The following is a 16,315-nucleotide window of genomic DNA, read 5'->3' as shown; positions in this document are numbered from 1 at the left end:
GTGTCTTTGTGTTCTTGTTTACTATCTATCTCTCACTGGACCTGAGGCTCTGATATTGGCACTGCTATGGAGTCCCTGACAGCTGCAGATCCAGGAGTATGTGATGGCTATGCTGAGGCAGGGGCAGAAGGAGCTGGAAGCAGCAGCTAGACATCTGGAGGAAAAGTCATGCCTAAGCTAAGCAGTACTGAATAATCACCACATCAAAGACTACCTACTCTTGCTACTTCTTTATGAAAGAAAAATTAAATCCACAAAACAATATATGCTTATTAAAAACAACTTCAGTGTTGTTAAAAGTGAAAGTTCTTTGGTGCTTGTTATTTGAAGTATTTTATATAGTCTACAGAATTAATATGTAGGTTGATTTTTAAAAGAACTGAGCTATTTCAAGTGTAGTATAAAGTAACTGTGTCCTCTATAAACATGGTGACAATGCCTGTAGTTTGCCCTGTAGCAAGACATGGGTCGGGGTAGGGCAGGGATTTGGCCGGAGCCATATTTTCCTAGACAACCTGTCTTCTGGGTGTTACCTGTTTCAGAGCACTTGCTTTTCATTAAATCATTCCATATTTCATATTCTTTCTCTTTTACCCAAAATGAGGTCTGATTGAGTCTAATATTAATAATGCTACTTATTATAGATGTCAGTTCTCTTAATGGAGGCTTACAATTAATCTATGTTAAGGGTGATAGATAAATTTGGTGATAGCTAGGATAGCCTCTCATTCCACCTGGTTTTTCTAAATAAGTCTTAATGGAACAAAGCTGTAACTGTTCATCTATGTATCATCTAGAGCTGTCCACATCCTACAATGACAGGGGAGAGGCATCGCGACAGAAACCATATAGCAGCAAAATCTAAAATCCTTGCTATGCGGGACTTTGAGGCAAAAAATTGACCAACTTGTGTTGACCTGACCAACAGAATCTTACTCTCAAGAATCAGAACAAACCCAGTAAGGTCTGTGTGTGGGAATGAGGATGCTGGGATTTTGTCTGTAATACTATGCACGTCTCACTGCTTTCGGTAGAGAGCGACTCAGCAAGGACACAGTATAGGATGGCCCAGGGAGAGGGTATGAAGACATGTTCCATCAGAAAGAGGCTCAGCAAGGACACAGTATAGGATGGGCCAGGGAGAGGGCATGAAGACATGTTCCGTCAGAAAGAGGCTCAGCAAGGACACGGTACAGGATGGGCCAGGGAGAGGGTATGAAGGCATGTTCCATCTAGTTGGGTCCTGTCTTCCCATCCAACAAGTCACATCTTCTCCCTTTCTACTCTGTCCCCTCCCAGGAGGAACAGTGCTTGCTGAAAATGTGGCCAAGATTTTCAGAATACCTATAGGTTGGAGCCTTTAAATTTAAACCAGTCTGCCCTGTCTTTGCTGCCAAACCTCATAAATCATTCATCTGAACAATTAAAGGCTGGGCACCTGGTGAATGGTGGCCCAGGTGCAGTAGGTTAACCCCCTCCTTCCAGCTGCTTACAGAGAAAGGCAGGGGACCTCACACCAAGTCAGCTGTGAAGGAAACATTAGGAATTTGGTTTTCATCTCCATTGGGCTTGTATTCCCCGCAAGTCCCACGTTATTTAGGAAACACCCCTCGATGGAGATCCCACTGCGGCTCTTGCAGTTATAGGTGTCTGACTGTTTGCACTGGCCACTCTTAGATAGGTTCCCGTCACTGCAGGCTTGCTAGAGCTGACCTCCTTCTCTTGGCGGTGGAGACCTGGTTTCTAAGAAGTTTTTCCTTCTGCAGAGCTTGGTCTGTGTGGTCACATTCTGTCAAGACAGTGGATGTTCCACGTAAAGGCCAACTCTGAATTTGGTTTAGAGTGGGCTTTGAATATCTTTCGATTTGCCGCACACTCTTCTAAACTCAGACGGGGTTAAAAGTAGCCTAAACATTGAGTGACCTACACAATTGAGAGGAAACAAATTGATTCTGTGTCTGGCTTGTTTATCTACCCACTGTATGGCTATAATTAGCCCGAATTTTTAATAACAAAATTGCAAAGCCGAAAGGGACCTTGAAAAATATCTAATTTTACTGATGTAGAAATGGGGCCTGCGAACCTGGAGTAATTGTTCACAGTGATGAAGTCTCCTCCTTTAGGCCTTCAAACCAAAAGGCTTAATCCATAGTTAGGCATCCCACTTGTAAGACTGCCCCACTAAAGCATTATTTACACAAAAGAATGCCAGAAGCTTGGGTTTGCATTCAGATTGCTTTCTTCGATATGTGTGTGTGTGTGCGTGTGTGTGTGTGTGTGTGTGTGTGTGTGTGTGTGTGTGTGTTCTGAGAGTGCTGCTTTCTGCAAATCAGACATTCTTGGTGGATTGCATCAGGGTCCAGCAACATGATTGATGCATAAAGGGCAGAGGAGAGATGACGTAATGGCTCCGATGGCCTTTACCTGAGAATTATCTCTAGCTGTGTCTTGCTGAGTGTCTGTGTGACTCAGGCACTGAGGTGCTGCCATCCCTGTTATTCAGCTCGATAGCCTCACACTTACCTCACCCTGTCTCTGCTTTGCTTGCCAGATCCGATTAGAAGGGCTTTTGTCTTAAGCTCGTGTTTATGAAGCCTAAGCGCACTTTGCACCAATGACCACACTGACTCAGTCAGAGCAGCTTGCCGTTTATATCAGCTTAGATCAGGAAATACTTGCACAGAACCTACTATGTGTCCCACATGGTCAGCATTCTCTTACATAATTTTTTGTCTTTCCACATCAGTTTGACAAACTCATTCCAAAAGAAACCTGAAACAAATGCCCACTGTGAGCCATAATTATAGCGGATGCTTTCAAATGCCTTTTTTTCTTTTAGCCACAAACCAACAGTGTGGGACAGTTATGACCTGTACCATTTTAGGGATGAGGACACTGACCTAGCTAACTTGGGTAATGTGTGTCTGAATTGAGGTTGAAATCCTACTTTCGTGGCATCAAGTACAGTACGTTTTCCACTGCATCACAAATGTTTCTAATCTATGGACTCTGGGAGCTTTGCAAAAAGTATGTATGTATAGTTCTCTTGAGTTATATTCATACCTGATTTATGATCTTCATATTTGATATGCTGTCTATCTCTGTCTTTATTGTTGGTGTGCTACAAGTCAAGAGAACAGGAATAAATTGATTTATCAAAAATAATTATTGCTTTACAGTGGAGTTTTATCATAAAACACTAATTGGCTTGAATTCAATTTTATGTGCTTAGCAAATGAGTGGAAAAAGACATAGAGTGCGTTCAGACAAGTCTCCCGAGCTTATGCTCAGTGAAGCTGTACTGTGGCCCTAACCTGAGATTAGATAGATAGTTAGATAGATAGATAGATAGATAGATTGATTGATTGATTGATTTTCCTCAGTCCATGTGTATTCCCATTTGCCTCTCAGGGTAAGCATCTTGCCTTGCCCAATGTAATGTCGTTTTGTACAGCATGTTTCATAAACACAAGCCAACTATTCCATTCCATCTTTTATGCAACCAAAGACATGTTATCTATGCCAAGGCTTTAGAGGAAATCCATCTGGGTCTAGCCTACTAAGAAACATTATCTTGTCTTCCTGCAGGAGGCCGTCCTAGCACAAGCTGAAGGGTTTTTTCCCTTTAAGTAGTCTCTAAAAATCCTAACCTCCAAATGAAAATCACCCCCTTCAGGAGACTGCTCATATTCAAACAGGAAATTTTAATTAGGGTGTTCTAAAATTTTCTTAATCCCAAGAGCATATGTCAGTTGCCGAATGTATCGTCGGTTTTCTCTGTAATATGCCAAGCCATTAGGATTAGTATTGAACAGACTAAATATCAGTGTTCCCATAACAAAACTGTTAAGCCAACTGTGGTAGCATGTACCATACTAAGTATGGGTAGCCTGTGCCCAGCCTTTGGGAGGCAAGAAGATCAGGAGTTCGAGGGCAGCTTTGGTGACGTGTTAATTTGAGGTTAGCTTGAGGTACAAAAGACCCTGTTTCCAACAATAACAATAAACCTGTGTTACCACTGAAGGCAATGGAGAGAAGCCAAGTGAAATGGAGAGAAACCGGTGAGAACAGCAGTGAACGACTGACCCATCAGAGACGAGGAAAAGCTGAGTGAAGAGATGTTTGTGCTATGGAGCCTGATCAAGTCAATCCCAGGCTCCCCATGGAAGGATAGAGCAACTGTCTGCAGCTTGTCTTCTGACCTCCACGTGTGCTGTGGTGTGTGTACACAAGCACTTGTGTGCGTGAGTGCACACACAGAGAGAGAACAAAAAAATTAAACAAATTTCTATGAGTGGCCATACCTGCCAAAAAAAACCCTAAATTGTAACATTCTAAAATGATAAGTTATTTACAATATATGTCTAATAATTCTTAATTTTTCATTTAAATACAAAACACATGCAAGTTGTTAACAGTCATAAGCACTTGAGTATGGGAAGAAAGAGGTTGTTATACATTTGGAAAGGTTTTGGGTTTCTTCAGGTTTTTCTCCTGTCCCGAGAGGAAGAACCATAAGGATGGAGAATACAGAGAGGTTACCATGACATCAGGCTGGACCTTTGTTCCACTTGCCTGATGTCTACATTCAGTTCCTACCACAGTCCCTTTGCCCAAGTCCAGCCATGTTCCGTTCTTGCCCAGCCCCAGGACCCATATGTATTACAGCTCATATGCCCAGAACCAGAGTGGAGAGCGATAGGATGAAGACAAAAGAAGTCACCGAGAAGTAGAAATCTTTATAAGGAAAGGAGAAGCAAATTCTAAGATACCCTAAGGCGGTGGGCTAGAATGCCTTTAGCACCTCTGCTAACAGCTGGAGCCATGCAGGCCATCTGAGAGGGTGGCTGCAGTTTACTGCCTCCTGGAAGACAACCACAGAAACAAACATATTCTCCCCACTGACTCTCCCTCACTTCACGCTTGCATCCTTTTTGATGGTTTCTCTTTGGGTTGTTTCCTTTGGGTAAGTCATTTCCCTAAATAATTTCCAAACTTCTTCATGACTGAAAAAGTTACACGCTCCTTTTGAGTATCTTTGCCAACACCCACTTTTCCTCATGTCCGGTACCCCGTAATTACCATAACTGCTCCCCACAGATGGCTGTCTTGAGTCTTGTCTTTCAGCCTTTTCTGTGAGGTGATCATCTGTAATTTTCTCCTCCAAAGGCTCCTTTAAAAGACATATACAAAGAAAGTCTCTCTTCTCTATAGCCACGAAGGTCATCATTCAAATCCCAAAGTTTTCGTTTTGCCTCTTTTATTGTGTATTATTAAAACTCAGCTCTGGAATGATGAGAATCCAGCTTGTTTATTTTATGTCTGTTCTTCCCGTAAGAAAATTTCAACTTGGGTTACACTTGGTCTGTAGACACTTAGAATTTTCTATGTAAGTTTAAGAAATTAAAGCTAAGAGCAACTGCTCCTGATGATGTTTTGAATCAGATAAGCAAACTAATAGTTGCAGCATGTCAGCCAAACTGAACAAGCTTCTTGATGGGTAGGATCCTGCATCATGCGGAACTCCTTGACTGCTTCACCACCCAGGGCTCTGTTCATTGAACTCTGCGTATGGTACATGGTAGAGGACATAAAATAAGTTGTTTTAAAGTAAACGTATTTGTCTTGTTTATGTAGACTTGATCCACCATATGTTCTTCATCGTTCTTTGAGCATTTACCTGATTGTTTAGTGCTGTGCATTATAGTTTGTGCATCAGGCTAACACCTGCTTGTGCTGTGGCTTTCTCTGCTGGGCTCTTTCTCTGTCCTTGGACTTCATTACCCATTGGTTGGTGTTAGAAGAACAAGTCACCTGGCTGTTCTCAGTTCGGAAGGCTGGTCTCTCTGATTTTCTCTGTATGACCATGAGTGTGAATGATTTGAGTCTATCGTGGTTGGTTACCTTCTACCCATTGTGAGGAAAATACATTATGGCTTGAATGTTCCATTTAACTAGAGGACTGTGTCTTAAAACAAACATTAACATAAAAACAAAACTGATTCTCAATAGATCATTCTTGTGTTAATTATGGAGTTTTAGTAGCCTGTACTTGAATGCCCCCCACCATATGGTGAGGGGAGGAAGGAAGGAACCAGATCATTTAAAAAAAAAAAAATCTGTCCCTGGCTGGAGAGATAACTCAGCAATTAAAAGAGTGTTTCCTTTCCTGCTCTTACAGAGGACCTTTGCCTGTACTCATACACAGAGGTTCACAACTATCTGGAACTCCAGTTTCTCCTCTGGCCTCTGAAGACTCCTACATGCACAAAACGCACACAGGCATATACAATGCATATAGAATTAAATAAATTCTAATCTATTATGCAATAGAGAAGAGCATCAGAAACGAAACTCCATTCTCAGTAGGGTGACTGGTACGGAGCAACCTAGAACTGACCCCCAAATCACACAGATTTTGTTGTAATCACAATTTAAGGCCATACTCAAAGTGTTTTGTTTATTTGCTTTTTAATCCAACATGTTCGTTCATTTTTGAGCGTTTCATATATTTTATCATATTCTCACCCCTACTCCACTCAGTAGCTCCTGCCAGATCCATACCGACCTCCTTACCCACCCAGCTTCTCCCTTTCCCCATTCCCTCTTCTCCTCCCCTCTCCATTAAGTCAAGTTTGTGTTACCCAGCTATTCTTAGGTGTAAGGCATAGGGAGTGTGGCTGAATACCAGAGTTCACACCATTAACCAGAACTGTCTATGCCTTTCCCCATAGCTATCAAATGCTCCTCAGCTAAGGATGGGGCTATATGTCCACCTTCCCCACCCCTGTGACTTTGTCTGGTTTAAGATTGCACAGGACTTGTATATGTGATCACAAGGTTTTGTGTTTGTTTGGTTTTTAGTTCATATGTTCATCCATCTGCCCTGTTGGGTTCAGAAAACACTATTACCTTGACTATTATCTACCACCTGTGGCTCTTATAATCTCTCCCTCACTTCTTCTGAGAAGATCTCTGAACCTTCAAAGGAGGGGTGACTACAAATGGCCCTTTTAGGGCTGGACATGCCAAAGTCTCGTATTCTCTGCATGTTCACTAGTTGTGGGTCTCTGTGTTAATCGCCATTTACATAAGAAGAAGCTTGTCTAATGAAGGTTGAGAGATGCACTGATCTATGGGTATAACATTAAGCCATTTGTTATTATTTGAGTCTGTGTCCATTTTACAGAATAATAGTATTAAGCTCTCCTCTACAGCCTGTTTTGCCACAGATCCATGGCCTCTGTAAGAGTGCAGCCATCCTTAAGCCAGAAAGTGGTTGGTTGTTCCCATAACATCTGTGCCACTATTACGACAGTGTGCCTTATCTTGCCAAGCAGATCAGTTTTGTATATTGAACAATTCATGGCTAGGTGAAATCAACGATACTTTTTTGCCCTAGTAATGTGCCTAGAACTTTCCAGAAATGTGAAAGCTAGTCAGTAGAGGTGAATCATCCAGGTCACTACCCAGTTGATTTCTACATGATTATGACTCAAATGGGTGTTTTCAGCAATTGGGTCTCCTTGATTTCAATTTCTAGAAGGTATCCAAGAGGAGAGTAGTAATAGCCTGCCATATTGGGGATTTATATGACCCCAATGGTGAACAACTCAAAAAGATGTAATAGCAATAACTCTTTCTGTCTAGTTTGTGTGGTCTGTCTACCTACCTACCTACCACTGCACCACTAAAGAAAAATTGATTCTTCCCACCCCCCCCCCGAAACTATCAGCAGTTCATAGTTCCTCATAAATCCTTTCACCACTCCATGCTAGAATGTTGACTGATTTGATGGTGTGCAGATAGCCACCGTTGCTGAGAGTTCATCAGTGTAGCCATCCTGTAATATCCAGGAGATACTATTCAACTCCAGTCCTCCTCAGCCCTGGCTCTTAGATGTCCTTTTGTCCTTCTCTTTCACATGGGCCATGAGCCTTGCGGGTGAGGAGAAGGCATACATATAAATGTTCTGTCTATAAGTATCCCACCAACACTTCCTCTCTGTGCTTTAAGTAACCAGCCTCCACTGCACAAACACACTTCTCTCATGAGATCTGAGAGCTGTACTAGCCCAGGAGTACAGAGATAGGAGTTTGAAGGAAGGACAGTGTCAGACTGTGTTCGTTTACAAGGCTTATAGTGGTGGGGCCTCTGAGCTCCCAGGCTAGTCCCCAGGTACCGTATTTTCAGTACCCTTACACATCGTTTCTCATGTGGAGTGGAGCCCAAATCTATCAGCATGCTACTGGTTAACCCTGTGACTTTCATTTCGCTCTTGGCACCTGTGGTCATATCTTGCCATGTTGGTCATTACTGTAGTTCACAGTGTCCACAGCTGAGTGAGACTGTTAGAGGCCTCTTCACTCAGTCTTAGCCTAAGTAGCTGCCAGTACTATGAGAGTAGCCATCCAAGTGCTTTAAATCAGACAAGTGCTGCATACTTGAGTCTTGTTTAGGGAGACTGCGCCTTGTTGCTTCAACTGCTATTATTAAGATATAGGACTGACAGGTGACACTGGAAACAATATAGAGCGAGCTAAAACCAGTGACGAAGGAAGGAAGAGGTTTCCGTCAGTGCCTATATCAGGTAGCATAGCATCTGGTTATTAGTTTTCTAACTGGTTTCTAGTTGTCTTGGGTTATGGGAAACAGAGACCTCCCTGGAGATTAGGTTAGATTAGGTTCATTTCCTTGCCTGGGACTTATACACAAGGTGTGGCCCACTACTAAATCGGCATAACATTTTCCACCTCGCTGATGTTTGTACTAGCGTAATTACAATAAATTGCTGCTGGTTTTGGAGATAATCTCTGCTCTCACATCTGGGTTTCAGGTTTTGAGTAAGGCGGATGAAGCAGAGGGGAGGAAGGAGCCTTTCCATAATATTAAGGTCATTCCTGATAAAGGTGATTGCCCCACCTTTCCCCGTTAGATCCCCTGCCAGCAACAGCATAGGCTTGAGCCAAAGCCAAAGGTTTTAATACTGTATGGACTCACTTGATAAAGTCTTTGCATGGCAAAGGGGGAAAAAAGCCAAAGTTTCCCAAACTAAAATTTTCCAAGGTTCCTCTCTGTGCTTTAGGCAGAGCACCCTCCGTCTAAGTATTACCATGTGTTCGCTGGAATCACCAGGAGTCTGGGATTCTCATTCCCCAGTGCTTCTAGAGATTAGAGATTACAGGAAGCCTGGTCACATTAAAATGGAAATCTACTAGAGCTGCGCAGAATTGTGACGTTTGATAGAAAGGACAATGGCAGAGACAAGGAACAACCAAGATGAATACTGTGATCTTTCCAAGTAACACCCGAGTTATTATGGTCTGTTAGTCAGCAGGCTTCAGTGCTGTGCTGCATCGGTCCACTAATGCTTTGCATGTGTTTACCAGACTCGCTTTCCCTACCGCTAGAAACCCTGGCCTGGGAACTCTTGTCTGTCTCTGGCCCTTGCATGGTGAGGCCAATAAATAGTTGCTGGGCACCCGAGTGGTTAAAGCCAATGCATTGCATGTCCCTTGGCAAGAAGGAGGCTGTGTGATAACAACCAGGTGCTTAAGCGGGTCTCAGACCTGGAGCACCTGTGGGTATAGGAAGATGGTTTTCTCGATTTGCACAGATTTTCAAATTTTATATGTAATATAACATTAGCCTTAACACCTACCAAGCCTTTACTGTAATTACTAACAAGTGATGAAATTCATGAATAAGCTTAGAGTGAAAAGGAACTAAGGTCTCTGGTTTTCAAAGACTCGACTATGTCGGAAGGAAAATTCAAATTCATTTTAGGTGACCGAATTTGCTGAGGCTGGTTTCAGTATGATCACTCAAAGTTTTGGCTCCTGTTCAAAGCCAAGTTAATGGCTATTTACCAAACTTAGAAAATTGCCAAGAATTTGAGATCTGTCTCGAGTTCAAATTATTCTTCTGTTGTTCTGAAACAAATTGTCAGCAAATATAAATTATTCCCAAGGGATCAGAACTTTGTAGTATTAACACTAATGGCAGCAGCAAAGCAGAAACTAGATTGTCTGCCCTGGTTAGCAGCCTGCACAGTGAACGACCTTAATGGACCATGAAGACTGGAGGGCTGGGGTGACGTGGGTCACAGCCCAAAGAATATAGGCAAGCACAGCACAGGGGAACCTTTCATCACCTCCATGACATTGAACATTTTCTATCCATCGAGCAGGCGCTTAATTTCCCCAGGTTGTTAATCTGGCACCTTTCATGAACATCACTGTTCACTCTGGGAAATAAAAAAAAAAGCAAATAGCCAAACATCTGAGTGTTAAGGGGAAAGAAAACCAACAGAGGAAATTGCTGTAGCGTTTGGTGTACTGGCATCTTTCCCTTGTGTCTGAGGAGGCAAAGGTAGTTTGAAACTTGCAGCTTTGGCAGTCACTTTAACAGTAACCAGAGGTCTTTGGAACAAAGGTGCTATAAACACATACAGAGTTCACACACACACACACACACACACACACAGAGTCAAAACTACATTCCAAATCCATTTGAGCCAAGTAATATGAAAGTAAAATGCTTGCCCCACCTGGCATTGATTTTTGCCAAGTTTGCCTTTTGTGTTCTAAAGGAATTGGTGTTTCCCGACCTGGTGTAGTATGTTCCTTTTGCTTTGTCCACCGGTTGTTAGAATGTCTGCATGTCTTAGTGTGCTGAGGGTTGGACATAGTACCAAGTTCTTACTTGTGTTTTCTGTCTCTTACTTTTAGGTAAGTCGTTCTGATTGGAGTGATGCTTCATTTGATGGAATCTGCCACTTGGTAATGTATTACTGTCTGTGTCACATGATGTCCACTGTCACTTTTGTGGTTTTTCAGTCTGCTCTTCCCCACAGCGTTAGAGTAATATACTCTGCTGTGGAAGGCAATGGCGACAATCACAAGAAAGCGAGCAGGCCATGGGGAGAAAGGAGAGGCAGGCACTGTATATGTTTGCCCATGAAAACACACCTTTGAAAGAGACCTGTCCGTAGCTGTTGTCGTCGGCTTTGTCATTTAGATCCTCGGGAAGCAGAAGAGTTTACGAATGATTGGGTTTCCTTCTGAGACCGGAACCGCATTTACAATAGTGATTTCTGCTTATGTTTGATAAGAATCTGCCATTCCTCCAATTCCTCAAAATGTTGCTGTGTCTTAGGGAATAGAAATTGAATCACAGTTTGTCTTAAAATATCTATTCACTTAAAGCACAGTCTTTCATAGACAGAAGAGAAAATGAGTTTCAGAAGTAGAAACCCGGGCTCCAAGGCTTGGAGATTATATGGGGCTGTGTTCTGTGAATGTTAGAGACAAAGCCTCTTAGAGTGAGCCGCTTGGTAGGATGCATAAGAACAGCAGCTGCCTCTGCCAGCTCATTCCAGATCTTTCCAGTAATGAGAAGGATATCTGTATTTGGGACAGTTTCTGAGAATTAGGTAGGTCCTGAATCCCAGCAATAGTTTACTTCCGGACTTGTGCTGTGCTACTAGAAAGGACACAACTAGAAAGGACACACAAAAGGCTAGTGTCCTTCCTCCAGGCATCACCTTCCCAAAGTATCTCTTGGCGCGCTGGACATCATGTATTTTCTTTTAGACACTAATTTGGTAAAATGTTAAGATTCAGAATGCGCGGAGGGTAGCCAATGCCTCAAGCCCTTCCAGTCTTCCACGTTAGTGTGTTCTGCGTTTCTTAGTCTGCAGCGTCTGGCAGCTTGTAGTCGTAAATCTTTCAAGACTGTTGAATACTGTCACATGTTGTCGCTGACTCCCACTGAGTAAATAATACAGCCCTCAAGTATGAGATGCAACAGTGATAGATTGACTTTGATGTTTGCCTTAGAACACTTAGTGCAGTGGTTCTTAGCCTTCCTTATGCTGCAGCCCTTTAACACCGTTCTTCATGTTGTGGTGACCCAACCATACATTAGTATTTTGGTATTTCATAACTGTAATTTTGCTACTGTTACCAATGGTAATATACATATCTGATGGTTTTAGGTGTCCCCTGTGAAAAGGCCATTTGATCACCACCGAGGGATTAGGAACCACTGGTGTAGTGGTTGAAGCAAGTGTCTTCTTGCACAGGAGGCAGTCTCTACTCAACCACAGGTTCTTTGAGGTCCCTAGCGTCCCAGGAGCACACAGGACAAGGATTGTTCTTCTGGAAGCACTACGATTAGCTGTGTGTGCGTGGTAGTTAGCACCTGTATGTAATTCCAGCATATGGAAGGCTGAGGCAGGAAGAGTGTCTGTGAATTTGAGTCCATCGTGGGCTACATAGGGAGTGACAAGTCAGCCTGTCAGCCTGGGCTAGAATGACATGCAGTCCAAAAAAAAAAAAAAAAAAAAAAAACCCAAATAGTACTATGTGTTGTTGAAATGAATGAATAGATGGATGATGGATTAGATAACCCAAGTGCAAATGCATGTGACCTGGGGAGCGAGCGTCTACATTTATCCCCGGTTGTGATTGACAGCCTACGATATGAAATGATACTGTGCTCATATCAAGATGCTGATCATGCCCATGTCAGCTAGCATGGACCTAGAGCTATATAAAACCCTCGGTGGCCATGTGCTGTATGGGAAGCAAGGGATGAATACCATCCTTTAACTTAAACTGTCCATAAAGCAATCCACAGTCTACACAAGTGCATGTTGGTTGGTTGTATAACTTGAATAGAAGTTTTAGTATCCTGATTTGCCTTTAGAATATAAAAGGCAGAAATTTCTAGAAATTCTTTCATAGTTCTAAACCAGGAAAGGACTAATAGAATTGATGGTATTTAGCCAACCAAGAAGTCTTCTAGATATGTCCTATAAAAAGTATTTCAATGTTTTTTCCCCATTTTCCTTCCTGAGAATGTAATTTCTCGTCAGTAATCATTAAAAACTCCAACCAAATAAGACATTTTTTTTTCTAAGAAATGACCATCCAAAGACCCTCCCTCTTTCTGACTTAATGATAGACGGAGTAGGGAGCCTTTAAGAGAATGTGGGTTTCTTAGAAAAAGAGTAAGAGTTTTCCTCAATATTTGGGCAGCCTGGGGGAAGGGTCATGCCTCAGCAGGAACCCACCGCACTGCCTAAAAGGTTGTTATAGGCTAGCTCAGCTTCTGTTTAGACAAACTCTCCTTAGAAAAGGCAGAAACATGTAGTTGGCTCAAGTTTGTGTGTCAGTAAGTTCATATCAGGTTTTCCACAATACATTTCCAATGATTGATTGATTCCTGGCTCTACTAAGCCCCTTTTGATAGCAGAGTTTCAAGGCCAATAACTTACAGTGCCTGGAGTATACTGACAATGCTTGAAGTTAACAGAAGATAGAATGTCCATATTCTTTTTCTGTTTCTTAAGTGTGTATGATTGTGGGCATCTGTCACACTGCCAGCTACAAGAAAGGCACTCAGTGGGTATATGACAAATGGAGTTTGCAAGCATACAATAGTCTAAGTCGTATATGACGATTGAAAAGGATTCAAAAATATTTTTTTATAGAACCCAATTCCTACTAACCAATTTTTCCTGTCTCTTTCTGTCATTCATTCTCTCTCTCTCTCTCTCTCTCTCTCTCTCTCTCTCTCTCTCTCTCTGTGTGTGTGTGTGTGTGTGTGTGTGTGTGTGTGCTTGCCTTTCAACCTATGGTTTCTCTTATTAATTTGCAATAGATGGCACTTTATACCTTATCCCAGCCCGAAAATTCCTTGTACCCATTTATCCTTCTCTGCTAACAGTTGCGTCTACTCAGGACGACCAGCTGCACTTACTGCTGACAAGAGACAGAAATAAACTATGAGAGGCTGGTCCGGTTTCCTTCTTCATATAAGGTTTTATTTGAAACACGGACCTTACTATCCTTGGATGGTGCTCATACCCTGGCAGGCTTTATAAAATACTTCACTTTCTGTTACCGTATGACAGCCTTCATAATACGTTAAAAAAGTATTCTCAAAATATGCAGAAGAGGTATTTATATTCCTCTTTCTTTGTTCCTAAGACTGTGGTCTTATCTAGTAGCCCAGGCTGACCTCGAATTTACTGTTCTCCACCAGCCTGGCCTCAGGGTTTCAGTGGCCCTCCCTCTCCACCTTGGAGCTGATGCATTTGGGAACACAATCTAGAGAAAAATAAGGACTATAAAGATGCCTGGAGAAGGTTCACTCATTCTGTTGTTTTTAAAATCTTTTTTCATTCCTCTTCCTAGATTCTCTATATAATTAAGAATTCCTCTTCACCTTCCATGTTTGCCCTTGACAAAATGATTTGACCTAAAAATAAAAAAAAAAGGTCTGTCATTAAAAATCAATACTTGCAAATCTTTGTTACATTACATGGCTCTTACCACCAGTGGAGCTGGAAATGAATTGGGTGAAAGAGAGAAGTCCCAATTAGTCAACCCATTATATAGAACGGCAAGACCCGTTCGAAATGCTTAGCTCAGCAGAGAAGCTACGTGAGAGCTGTAGCGCCTCCCAGCAATCATGCTAATGGCCTCTAGACCACAGTTACGCACCACATCCCTCCAGACTTCCTCTGTCTTCCTTAACCCTTCTCATATTTGCCATATCAGACAAAGTGGGAATTACCACAATACTTTGAGTCTTAGAATGGTCTTAGAATTCTATATGTTCATTTTTACTGATCTAATTTAAAATTTTCAAAGGCACATTTATGTGGCCGGTTTTTTATTAGTTCATTACAAAGCCCGTTTTATTAGGGGATAACGGGTTTGGGGTTTTCTTAGAGCCAGTGTGCTCACTATTTCAAGCTTGCCCAGACCTCTAATCATGGTGCAGAATTCCCCAGCTTAGTGCTCTTTCACTCCACACTGAAGGATGCCTTTTTCCTGACATCACTGCCTCCCAGAGCATCCAACAGAACTGCTGAACATTCTTGGGTTGAAAGTTCCCCGTGACACTCTGCTCCTTAAGCATTAAAATGTATAAAACAAAGACTAAAAGTTGGGGGGTTAAAAAAAAGGACTTAAATTTCCATAATTTCATACTGTTCCCTCTTGCTCATTATTGTTTTCCGAGCTGATACCATAGCACTTTTACTCTACACACCAGGCTAAGGATGCACAGGATTAAGAATTCTAGAGAGATGGAGTCCTGCCCTGAATTTCAGCATTGCCTTATAGGAACAAAAGCTTCTATAATGTTCTGTTGCGCGTAGGTGTGTCCGAAAGAACAAAGACAAGACAAGGGGTCTAAGGCAGGAGCTAAGTTGTGACCTCGGTCTAGAAGGCTGTGACCTCGGTCTAGAAGGCTGTGACTTCGGTCTAGAAGGCTGTCCCTGCCCCATTAAGCAGGGCCTTGAGCAGAGCAGTGAATTTGGGTTACTTGCGTTTTTAAGGTCTTAAAACACTTAAAACTGAATAGACTTAAAACTGAATATCTGGGAATTTCAGAGAACAAATTAGAAAAAAAAAAAACAATGATTTGCATGTTAAAGAAGAAATTCAGTACCTTATGGAAGGAACTTTGTCCTTTTATATACTTATTTTTAAATTTATTTTATTATTGTAGACCAGGCTGGCCTTGAGTTCACAGAGATCCGAATACATTTGTTTCTCAAGCACTAGGGTTAAAACTGTGTGCCACCATGCCAAGCCTATCTGTCTGTCCCTCCACCATCTATCCATCTATCATCTGTCTGTCTGTCCATCCATCCATCTACCTGTCATCAAACTCCTGGCATCCTCACCCTCTACCTTGCCTGAGGCAGGTCTTATTTGCCACTGTGCTGTGCCTTCCTGCCTAGTTGCTCTACAAGTTCTGAGGAGATTTTGCTGTGTCCACCTCCCTGTAGAGATGCCAGGGTTACAGACACCCGCTCCCATACCCAGACGGTACATGGGTTCTGAGGTTCCAGACTCGGTCCTCAGCCTTTACCACCCTGGCAACTTCCTGCCTCCTCAACCCTGTCGATTTTAATGCAGATGGAAAAAAAAATAGGCTAGATGGTTGTTTCTTTTGTCTTGTTTTGGACTGGACAGCTGTGGGGAGGGGCCAGAGCAATGAGAAGAGAAGAATGGACTGGGAAAGATGCAGAAACAGACATCGATATATTCATCTTGTTTTTCCATGAAACACTTACAGCAGCTTAAAAGCAAAACTTAACATCAGAACTTTTAAACAGAACTAGAGGGCGGGCCATGGGGAAATGCTGTGCTAGTGGCTGATGTGCTTAGGAACGCTCAGGCCTTTTGATTCAGGCTCAGCAGCAGCAGCAGCAGATTATAGCGTAGGGCCGTGTGGAAGCAAATGAGCAGTTTCCACTGGTATCCTTCCAACGGCAGCCTCAACGGGGCCA

At 42.4% G+C, this 16,315-nt stretch overlaps 2 protein-coding genes across 3 annotated transcripts in view; one reads left to right on the top strand and one right to left on the bottom strand.

The window, feature by feature from the left end:
• Positions 1-16,315, top strand: part of Cmss1 (cms small ribosomal subunit 1) — a 304,869-nt gene that overhangs the window by 151,146 nt on the left and 137,408 nt on the right. The window contains exon 2 of one of the 2 annotated variants that reach the window (XM_017317115.2): positions 10,731-10,781. The exons of the other annotated variant lie outside the window; for it this stretch is intronic. The gene's annotated coding sequence lies outside the window, so the exon portion shown is untranslated. The remainder of the gene's footprint in view (positions 1-10,730; positions 10,782-16,315) is intronic. 2 annotated transcript variants of the gene reach the window in all.
• Positions 1-16,315, bottom strand: part of Filip1l (filamin A interacting protein 1-like) — a 219,528-nt gene that overhangs the window by 117,083 nt on the left and 86,130 nt on the right. The window lies entirely within an intron of this gene.

The sequence above is a fragment of the Mus musculus genome, chromosome 16 (assembly GCF_000001635.26).
Source record: "Mus musculus strain C57BL/6J chromosome 16, GRCm38.p6 C57BL/6J".
Lineage (NCBI taxonomy): Eukaryota > Metazoa > Chordata > Mammalia > Rodentia > Muridae > Mus > Mus musculus.
The sequence above is the reverse complement of the archived record's forward strand: the minus strand, read 5'-3'. Positions and strand labels throughout refer to the sequence as shown.